Source organism: Hipposideros armiger, unplaced genomic scaffold (assembly GCF_001890085.2).
Source record: "Hipposideros armiger isolate ML-2016 unplaced genomic scaffold, ASM189008v1 scaffold_547, whole genome shotgun sequence".
Classification (NCBI taxonomy): Eukaryota; Metazoa; Chordata; class Mammalia; order Chiroptera; family Hipposideridae; genus Hipposideros; species Hipposideros armiger.
The window spans coordinates 684,804-697,202 of record NW_017731897.1 but is presented as its reverse complement, the minus strand read 5'-3'; positions in this window follow the sequence as shown (position 1 = coordinate 697,202).

Here is a 12,399-nt window from a genome sequence, read left to right as displayed (position 1 = left end):
AAGACTCCACCAAAACACTGTTAGAACTGATAAATGAATTTATTAAGGTAGCAGGATGCAAAATTAACATCAGAAATCAGTTCCATTTGTATACACCAATAATGAACTATCAGAAGAAGAAATCAGGCAATCAATTCTATTTACAATTACTTCTAAAACAATAAAATACCTAGGAATAAATTTAACCAAAGAAGTAAAAGGTCTGTACTCAGAATAGTATGACACTGAAGATAGAAATCAAAGATGATACAAATAAATGAAAATATATACCATGTTCATGGATAGGAAGAATTCATATAGTTAAAATGTCAATACTACCTAAGGCAATATACAGATTCAATGCAATTCCTATCGAAATACCAAGGACATTTTTCTCAGAAATAGAACATATAATCCGAAAATATTTATGGAGTCATAAAAGACCCCGAATAGCCACAGCAATCTTGAGAAATAAGAACAAAGTGGGAGGTATCACGCTACTGACATCAAATCATACTACAAAGCTACAGTAATCAAAACAGTATGGTACTGGTATAAAAACAGACACATAGACCAATGGAACAGAATAGAGATCCCAGAAATAAACCCATCCATATACGGTCATTTAATCTATGACACTGGAAGCAATAATTTGCATTGGAGTAAAGATAGTCTATTTAATATATGGTGCTGGGAAAATTGGACTGACACATGCAAAAAAATGAAAATGGACCACCTACTTACACCATATACAAGAACAAATTCGAAGTGTATTAAAGACTTAAATGTAATACCTGAAACCATAAAACTCCTAGAAGAAAACATAGGGAGTAAATTTGCAGACATTACCCTGAGTAATATTTTTACTGAGATATCCCCTTAGGCAAGGGAATTAAAAGAAAAAAATAAACATATGGGATTACATCAAACTTAAAAGTTTTTTCACAGCAAAGTTAATCATCAATAAAACAAAAAGGCAGCCTGCTGCATGGGAGAAGATATTTGCCAATGATATATCTGATAAGGGGTTAATATCCAAAATTTATAAAACACTCATTCAACTCAACACCAAAAATACAAGCAACCCAATTAAAAAATGGTCAGAGGATATGAAGAGGCATTTCTCTAAAGAGGACATACAGATGGTCATCAGGCATATGAAAAAATGTTCAACCTCACTAATCTTTAGGGAAATACAAATAGAAACCACAATGAGATACCACTTCACTCTGGTCAGAATGGCTATCATCAATAAATCAACAAACAACAAGTGCTGGCAAGGCTGTGGAGAAAAGAGAACCCTGGTGCACTGTTGGTAGGACTGCAGATTGGTGCAGGCATTATGGAAATCAGAATGGAGATATCTCAAAAAACTGGAAATGGAACTACCATATGACCCAGCAATTCCACTCTTGGGTATCTATCCAGAGAAGCCCAAGATGCTAATTCAAAAAAATAAATGCACCCTTACATTTATTGCAGCGCTATGAACAATAGCCAAGTCTTGGAAACAACTGAGATGCCCATCAGTAGGTGACTGGATTAAGAAACAAGTACATTTATACAATGGAGTATTACCCCACTATATAGAAGAATGAAATCGTAACATTTGGGACGATATGGATGGACTTACAGACTATTATGTTAAGTGAAATAAGTCAGTCAGAGAAAGACAAATAACATATGATTTCACTTATATGTGGAATCTAAAAAACTGAATGAATGAGCAAGGTAAACAGAAATGATTTCAGAGATATAGAAGAACAACTGATGGTAGCTAGTTGGGGGGGGGATGGGGATGAGGGAGAAAGGGAAGGGATTAGACAGCATAAATCAGTAACTACAATATTGCCACAGGGATATGAAAGACAGTTCGAGAAATATAATTAATAATGTTGTAAATATTTTGTAGTGTGTCAGGTGGTCACATCTTGTTAGGGATACCGCATAATAGATGGGGTAGAGGCTTGATCACTGCACTGTACACCTGAAGCTGATGTTGTATAATAGTATATGTCAACTATAAGTGAATATATATATATATAGTCACGTGACGTGTAGTATAGTGTGGGAGTGGAGTCAAGGGAATTGTAATACATATATATGATATTGGTGGGGGAAGTGGGGCGTTGGATTGGGGGTGGAGGTTGTCACTTTGAGGGGTAAAAAGCACTGTGTTTTACAGCTGAAACTAATTTTTAAAAATGTGTATTTCACACACACACACACACACACAAAAGAACAGCAAAAAGAAAAAAATAAGAGTGAGGACAGTTTAAGGGGCTTGTGGGACAACACCAAGCACAGCAACATTTGCATCATAGAGATACCAGAAGGAGAAGAGAGAGAAAAGAATTGAAAATGTATTTGAAGAAATAATGACTTAAAACTTCTCTATTCTGTGAAGAAAATAGATATACAGGGAGTCCAAAGCACAGAGTTCGAAACAAGGTAAACTCAAAGAGGCCCACTTAAAGGCATATCATAATGAAAGTTCCAAATGTTAATGACAAAGAGAGAATCTTAAAAACAGCAAGAGAAAGGTAGTTAGTTACCTAGAAAGGAGCTATCTTAAGATTGTCAGCTGATTTCTCAGCAGAAACTTTGGAGGCAAGAAACGATTGGCACAAAATATTCAGTGATGAAAAGCAAAGGCCTACAACCAAGATTACTCTACCCAGCAAGGCCATCATTTAGAATCAAAGGTGTGATAAAGAGCTTCCCAGACAAGAAAAGCTGAAGTTCATCACTCTCAAGTCAGTATTACAAGAAATGTTAAAGAGATTCATTTAAGATACAGTAAAATATCAAATATAGAAGTAAAAAATATTGCAAAGAAAAAATTTCTCATTGACAGGCAAACACATAATAAAAGCAGTGGATCAACCAATACTAAAGCTAGTACAAAGGTTAAAAGACAAAAGTAGAAAGATAATGTGTAATTAAAATAGTAAGTTAAGAGATACACAGAAGCACAGACACACAAAAGAAATTTTTAAAAATGACAAAAACCTAAATGTTGTGGTGGTGAATAAAAATGAGAGTGATTTAACATGTGTTCCAAATAAAGTGACTGTCAGCTTAAAATAGATGCTTGGTATATATGGAGTACATGGTAACTACAAACCAAAACTCTACAACAGATATAAAAGATAAAAAGACAAATGAATTCAAACACAACACTACAGAAAGACATCAACATACAAGAGAAGAGAGCAGGAGAATAAGAAAGGATCAGAGAAAATCTACAAAAACAATCAGAAAACAATTAATGAAATTGTGATAACTACATACCTATCAATAATTCCTTTAAACGTAAATGCACTAAATGTTTTAATCAAAAGATGAATGGATAAAGAAGTTGTAATAGAATTTCCAGCCAACATGGCAGTGTAGGTAAATGCTTTGCCTGCATTCTCTCACAACCACATCAAAATTACAATTAAACTACAGAATAATCATCATTGAGAATTGTCTAAAATCTAGCTGAAAAATCCTATAAGGATATACAGAAGAAGCCATGTCAACACTGGTAGGAGCGGCAGAAACATGAAACAGGCTGGTCCCACACCTGCTTGTGGCAGTTAAAAATCTGAGGTCCCCCCTGAGAAGTGAGGGGTCCCAGCCCCACACTTGGCTTCCCAGCCCAGGGTTTCAGGACCAGGAAGAGAAGTCTCCAGAACTTCTGGTAGTGAAAACAAGCAGAGATTGCGGCTGAGTGAGACTAAGGATGATGGGAGTCCCAGGTGTTCCATACATGGACTTACTTTCTGACACGCTTGTTGGCTCTGAACTTTAGTGCTGGGACAGCAGTGCGAAAGGCACCAGGGACATTCATGGAGGAACTGAATTGTCTGGCTTCAGAGTGAGGGGGTTGAGTGGCACCTTTCTCCCAGACAGAAGTGCTGGCAGAAGCTATTGTTCATTTGTTGAGCCCTCTCCTTCAGAACATGCAGACTTAGATTAGAGCACATCTGAGTCTTCATCAACCTGGCCAACACAGTTGCAAAGCCCTGGTGATTTCCTGAGAACCTGCCACACCCAACTTGTCAACCTAACCAAGCTGCTTCCAGTAGCTTTTCCATACAAATCACCTTTCTTGGCTCATGCTGCTGACTTTCTTAAAGTCTCTCAAATATTCATAAACCCCAAACAAACAGCTTCTGGTTTTGGCACGACCTGTACCTTTTGCTAAGCAACCCGAAGCCTAGCACTAATGGCAGCAAGCCTCAATTAGCAGCTTAGTTTCTCCCAGTCATGTCCAAGTCCAGTATGGGTGGTGGCCATTTATGAATTGCTTTGTGGCTTATTCCAGATGGTCCCAGTAAGGGCACAGGATGCAGATGATCTTGACCTGATGCAGGGCACTTCTTAAAAAGCATGGGGCCAGCATGCCCAATGGTTGGCTTCTTACCAAGTTGCAACATTAGCCAGATGCCTCTAGGAACACACCAAAAGGGCAGACCAGTGTCCCACTAAAGTGAATCCTCCTTCATATGGTCAGCCCCATGATAACAACTCCACTGTAGTCATGGCCAGTCCTCACAACCAGTCAGTTTGAGGGTCAATCTCTCCCATTGATGAGCCAACAACAATCAAAGCTCAAATACAACAGAAAGGCACACACAACCCACACAAGGGACACACCTGGAGTACCCAGTTCAGGTGACCAGTGAGATTGTGCTACTGGTTTCTACAGGACACCTTCTACATAAGGCCATTCTACTAAGACTGAAAGACATAGCAACTCTACCTAATACATAGAAACAAACACAGGGAGGTAGCCAACATGAGAAGACAAAAAAAGTGTCCTAAATGAAAGAACAACAAAACTCCAGAAAAGGAACTAAACAAAATGGAGACAAACAATCTACCAGATGAAAAGTTCAAAACACTAGTTAAAAGGATGCTAAATGATCTCAGTAAGAACTTCAACATAGAGATAGAAAATATAAAAATGGAAATAGAAAACGTAAAATGAACCAGTCAAAAATGAAGAATACAATATCTAAAATAAAGAATATATGAGAGAGAATAAACAGTCGATTAGATAAAGCAGAGGATCAAATCAGCAATTCATAAGACAAGATAGTAGAAAACACCCAATCAGAACAGAAAAAAGAAGAAATAAAAATAAATAAGTAGTATACTTTAAGGGGCCTCTGGGACAACATCAAGCATATTAACATTTGCATCATAGAGGTACCAGAAAGAGAAGAGAGAGAGAAAGGGATTGAAAACCTATTTGAAGAAATAATGATGAAAACTTCCCTAACTTGGTGAAGGAAACAGACATAACAAGCCCAGGAAGTTCAGAGTACCAAGCAAAATGAACCCAAGCAGGCCCACAGCAAGACACATCCTAATTGAAGTACCAAAGGTAAAATACAAAGAGAAAATCTTAAAAGCAGCAAGAGAAAAGCAGCTAGTTACCTACAAGGGAGCTCCCATAAGACTGTTAGCTGATATTTCAACAGAAACTTTGGAAGCAAGAAGAGACTGGCATGAAATATTCAATGTGATTAAAAGCAAGATTATTACCAAGATTACTCTATCCAGCAAAACTATAATTTAGAATTGAAGAACACATAAAGAGCTTCCCAGACCAGAAAAAGCTAAATAAGTTCATCACCACCAAACCAGTATTAAAAGAAATGTTAAAGGAACTTTTTAAGAAGAAGAAGAAAAAGTTAAAAGTATGAATAACAAAATGGCAGTAACTACATATCTATCAACAATTCCTTTAAATGTAAATAGATTAAATGCTCCAATCAAAAGACATAGGGTGGCTGGAAGTGACCAGTTAGCTCAGTTGGTTAGAGCATGGTGCTGATAACACCAAGGTTGCCAGTTCTATCTCTGCATGGGCCACTGTGAGCTGCACCCTCCCTAAAAGAGTCAACTATGCCATTATAGAATGAAATCAATGTGTAACCAATGACCATGACTATTCCCCAATAAAATTTTTAAAAAAGACATAGGGTGTGGCTGAATGGATAAGAAAACAAAACGCTCAAATATGCTTCCTACAAGAGACTCACTTTGGATGGAAACACACACAGAGACTGAAAGTAAAGAGATGGAAAAATATATTTTATAAAAATAGAAACAAAATAATACATAATGTAGTAATACTCATACCGTACACAATATACTTTAAAACACAGGCTATAACAAGAGACAAAGAGGGGGCCGGCCGAGTTGCTCAGTTGGTTAAGAGCTCACTCAAGAGTGTGAGCTCTGAGCAACAGGTTTGCCAGTTCGATTCCAGGCCTGAGCTGAGCTGCCACTGAGCTGCCAACAGGTGGCAGGATGGCTCAGCTAAAAAAAAAAAAAAGAGAGAGAGAACAAGAGACAAAGAAGGATCCAGTAATCCCACTTCTGAGATTTCTCTGAAGAAACCCAAAACACTTCTTCAAAGGGATATGTGCATACATCTGTTCACTACAACATTATTTACAATAGTCAAGATCTGGAGGCAATGGATGTCCATCAATGGATGAATAGATAAAGAAGAGGTGGTACCTATATCAATGGAATATTACTCAACCATAAAAAGAATGAAATCTTACCATCTGCAACAACATGGATGGACCTAGAGGATATTAAGCTGAGTGGAGTAAGTAAGACAGAAAAAGACAAATGCCATATGATTTCACTTATATGTAGAGTCTAAAGAACAAAATAAATGAACAGAAACAAACTCATAGATACAGAAAACATTTTGATGGTTGCCAGATGAAAGGGGGTGTGAAGTGGTGGGGTGAGAAAGATGAAAGGGGTAAGAAGTACAATTGGTAGTTACAGAATAGTCACAGGGATGTAAAGTACAGCATAGGAAATATTATCAATAATATAGTCATAACTATGTATGTTGTCAGGTGGGTACTAGACTTATTGAGGGGATCACTTCATAAAATATATAAATGTCTAACCATTATGCTGTACACCTGAAACTGATATAATATTGAATGTCAACTGTAATTGAAATTTAAAAAAAAATTTTTAATAAAATGAAATTCAATTTTCTTCACGTTATTAACAGCAATTTTGCTCCTCATCTCTTCTTGGTTTTGAGCCTGTGTTTACATATTTAAAGACCCACAAATACACTCTGCTAAACAAATTGTCATTTACTAAATTACTCTTTAGCAATGTGAAAACATTGGCAAAAGCCTTAAAATCTCCTTTTTTATTTTTCTCACCAATATCTATGGTTGGGTGGTAATAATATCAATATTTAGTACCATATAGTTAGATAGATTAGACAGATAGATAGATGATAGATAGATAATTGATAGATGATAGCTAGCTAGATAGATTATACAAGATCTGACAATTAAGTTTGTGAATTTGTTGCAATGACGTTGCTAACCTTTTTTGATATCAGAGGGATTATTCATTATGAATTTGTACCAACTGGGCAAACAGTTAACCAAGTTTACTATTTGGAAGTGCTGAAAAGGCTGCTTGAAAAACTTAGGTGACCTGAAATTTCATCAACAATTCATGGCCCTTGCATCACGACAATGTACCAGCAAACACAGCACTGTCTGTGAGGGAGTTTTAACCAGCAAACAAATAACTATATTGGAACACCCTCCCTACTCACCTGATCTGGCCCCCCAATGTCTTCTTTATTTACCCAAAGATAAAGGAAATAATGAAAGGAAGGCATTTTTATGGCATTCAGGACATCAAGGGTAATACGACGACAGTGCTGATGACCATTCCAAAAAAAGAATTCCAAAATTACTCTGAAGAGTGGACTTAGTGCTGACATCAGTACATAGCTTCCCAAGGGGAGTGCTTTGAAGGTGACCATAGTTATATTCAGCAATGAGGTATGTAGCACTTTTTTTAGGATGAATTCGTGAACTTAATTGTCTTCCTTTGTATACATGTATATAATGTCTCTCTAATTAGAAGGTAAAATGTAGAGTTTTTGTTTAAGTGGCATTTTCTTGCTAAACTGGGAGAATGTGTGTTGTCAATAAGAGAAAGGAGAACATTAGAAGAAGAAAGGGAGTTATCACCATATAATGTCAGAGATTTTTTAGGATGAAGACTGTTCTAGTCTATTCTATGTAACTTCTGAGAATTTCTTTAATAAGCTATTTTAGTACAGAGTTGATTGAGAAATGGGTAGGGTGCATATAAATTATAATTTTAAGAAATTTGAAGATGAAAGGAAATAGAATGCCAGAATATTCAAGTAAATTTTATTATTTTAAGATAAAACAGACTTAAATATTCCAGTGGAGAAAGATATTATAAGAGGGAGGGAATAAAAAGTATTCTATGAGAAATCAAACCTAAGTTTACAAATGGGCAGGTGTGGTGTCATAATTTATACCACATATATAGTTTGGTAAACACTAGCCAGATCATTAAAACAAAATCCCATCCAAAACCAAGGAATACCTGGGGATTCTGCAGGAAGAAACAGAAAATTGTTCTGTAAGGTCACATCTATAACTCAGGCCTTATATACATCAACTACTCTAATTTATAAACAAAATTAAGCAACATAAGCAACACAGACTATGATTATCTGTCAAGAAAAAAAATCACATAACCACAAAAGAGACTTTGTAGACACAACAAAAGGGAGAATTGGTATTACAAACTAGAAATGACAGAGAAATCTTTGTAATACCAATAAAATAGGTCTGTTTATAATGAATAACAAAAAAATGACAGAAGCAATAGAAAGCATATGAATAATAAAAGATTACTAAAACTGAAATATATAGCCATTGCAATTCAAATTTTATTGAAGAAATTAACACAGCTAAAAACATATTGAAATTGGGAGATTGATTTGAAAAATACAGGCAGAATGTAAAGTACACTGATAAAGATACTGAAAATATGAAGGAGAGTTTGAAAGACATGGAAATGACTTCTGCCTCCAGCCAAGATGGAATAACAGGAGCTAGATTTACTTTCCCATCTGACACAATAAAAAAATAGGTAATAAAATATAGAAAATCTGAACTATATAAAAAACACACGATGTTGAGCATTGAAAAACAGTGATTCCTGAAATTAAGAAAACAAATAACGTGAGCTTTGCCTTTGACCTAACTGACTAGCTTGATAGAGTCCCCAGATCATGGTACAGGGGAAGAAACATGGATATAGCCCAATGGAATCCCTTAGCTGGGTGTACAAAGTTGGCTAGAATATACAGGACAGAGTACTGAGAAAAGACAGAAGCACAGAGTTTTAGAAATATGTGTTAACCCCAAGTATTCATCTGAGTGCCCGTTAATTCACGAATGTGATGGGAAAAATTCAAGGCTCAAGAAAGAGCAAGCTGAAAAGAACAGAGGTAACAGTAACCCTGACTAGGAAAAAATGCCTATTCTAAGCAGTCTGACTAACTAATCTCATGATTCATGGTAGAGTGCCAAACAAAAAACAATATATCGTCAGTGTGTGTGGGGGGATATCTTTGGCTGAAGGGTCGCCCTGATCCTGGCTATTAAATAAAGCAATACCTAATATAATCGAGCTGTTTTCCAGTAAATTGTTTCCCAGAAAAAAAGCTCAAAAATGTTTATAGGAATACAAAGATAACCTGTACACAATAAGATAAAATTCACAATATCTGAAATCCAATAAAAAATTACCAGATATGCAAAGAAACAGGAAAATCCAATATTTAATGAAGAGATGAACTGATCAATTGAAATCAACCCAGACCTGACACAGATGTTAAAATTAGCAGACAATTACATTGAAATATCTTTAATCTTATGTTCAAAAAGTTAGAAGTGGAAAAATAAAAGATATATAACAGAACATATCAACTTCTAGAGATGAAAATAACAAGAAGAAAAATACATAAATGGGATTAATGGCAACTAAACATTGCAGAAAAAAGATTAGTAAACTTCAAGATGATAATAAAAATTCAAATTTAAATATGGAGAAAAAGAGAATTTTGAAAACATAACAGAACTTTAGTAGTGGAATTGGAAAAATTTCAAACATGTAATTGCAGTCTTAGTAGGAGAGAAAGGTAATGTTGGGAAAATGTACTTGCTGAAAAAAAATGTTTAAATGGTGAAATCTATAAACCCACAGATCCTAGAAGCTCAACAAACTCCAAGCTTAAGAAAATTAAAGAAAACCATTTAAGGCACATTATAATTAAATTGGTTAAAAGTAATGAAATAGAGAAGTTTTTAAAGCAGCCAGAGGAAAAAATTACAGATTTTATGCAAGGAACAAAGAAGACTGACAGGTGACATCTAGTCAGAAGCAACACAAACAAGTAGATATAAAAGCTACATCTTTAAAGTAATAAAAGAAAAAGAGCTATCAACTAAGACTCTATTAATAATATACAATTGATTGAAGAAGAAATCACAAAGGAAATTAGAAATACTTTAAAGACAAATGAAAACAATTTGTCTTTACATACCCAAACTTATGGAAAACATAGGAAGAATTTATAGCTATAAACATTTACACTAAAAATATAAGATATATATATCAAATCTACAACCTAACTTTACAACTTGAGGGCCTTGAAAAGAAAAGCAAACTAAACCCAAAACTAGGAAAAGGAAGGAAATAATAAAAATTAAAACAGAGATAAATGAATTAGAGAATAGAAAAACAAAAGAGAAAAACAATAAAATCAAAACTTTGTTCTTTGAAAATTTTAAACAAATTTGACAAATGTTTAGTAAGTCAGACTAATAAAAAAAGAATACGAATTATTAAAACAAAAATTAAAATGGGGACACTACTACTAATTTTTCAGAAATAAAAAGGAGTATAAGAGTACTATGAACCATTGTACACCAACAAATTGGATAACCTAGATGAAATGGAAAATTTTCTGGAAACACAAAAGTTTCCAAGACAAAGTCACAAGAAAATGAAAACCTGAATAGAACTATGACTAGTAAAAAGATCAAATCAAAAATCTCCTGACAAAAGAAAACCCTTGACCTGACGGATTCACTGGTGAATTCTTCCAAACATTTTAAAAAGAACTAATAAGAATCTTTCTCAAACTTTTCCCAGAAATTTGAAGAGAAAGGAATGCGGAATGCTTTTTAACTGATTCTGGAAAGGCAGCGTTATGCTGCTACCAAGGAAGCTAGACAAAGACACTACAAGAAAATAAAACTGCAGACCAACATTCCTTATAACCATTCATGCAAAAATCCACAACAGACTATTAGCAAACCAAATTCAGCAACATATTAAAGGATTATACACCATGACAAAGTCAAATTTATTTCAGGAATATAATATACAAAAACCTATCAATGTAATATACCACAATAATAGAATTAAGGGAAAAACCACATGATGATCTCAATTGATGCAGAAATAGCACTTGACAAAATTCAACACCCTTTCATGATAAAACACTCAACAAACCAGAAATAAAAGGAAACTACCTCAATGTACTAAATATCGTATATGAAAAACACACAGCAAACATCATACTCAATAGTAATAGATTCAAAGCTTTTCCTATAATATTAGGAGCAAGACAGGAATGCCCACTTTTACCACTCTATTCAGTTTAGTACTGGAAGTTCTAGCCAGAGCAGTTGGTAAGAACAAAAATAAAAGGTATCCTAATTGCAAAGAAAAAAATAAAATTATCTCTTTTAGTAGATGATATGGTTTTAAATGTAGAAAACACTAAAGATTCCACAACAACAACAACAAAACCCTGTTAGAGCCAATTACTTCAGCAAAGTAATGGAATACAAAATCAACACACAAAAATGAGCTGCATATCTACAAGTATATGTGAGCAATGAACAATTTGAATGGGAAATTATGCAAATTCCATTTACAATTGCATCACAAAAATAATTTGAATTAATTTAAAGAAGGAGATGGAAGACTTGTGATGAAAACTACAAAAGATTGATGAAAGTGTTTTAAAAAGCATAAATAAAGGAAATACAACCCATGTTCATGAATTGGAAGACTTAGTATTGCTAAGATGTCAATACTATCTGAAGTAATCTACAGATTCAATGCAATCTCTGACAAAATTCCAATGACAATTTTGCAGAAATACCAAAACCTATCCTAAAATTCACATGAGATCTCAAGTCACCTCCAATAGCCAAAACAATCTTGAAAAAGTAGAACAAATCTTAAAGACTCACAGTTGCCATCGAAACATAGTACAAAACTACAGTAATCAAAAGTTTGATACTGACATAAAGACAGACATAAAGACCAATGGGATAGAATAGAGAGTTCAGAAATAAACTCTTCCATATATGGTCAAATGATTTTTTTTTAATTTATTGGGGAACAGTGTGTTTTTCCAGGACCCATCAGCTCTAAGTCAAGTAGTTGTTTCAATCTAGTTGTGGAGGGCATTCTTCCAAGACCCATCAGCTTCAAGTCAAGTAGTTGTTTCCA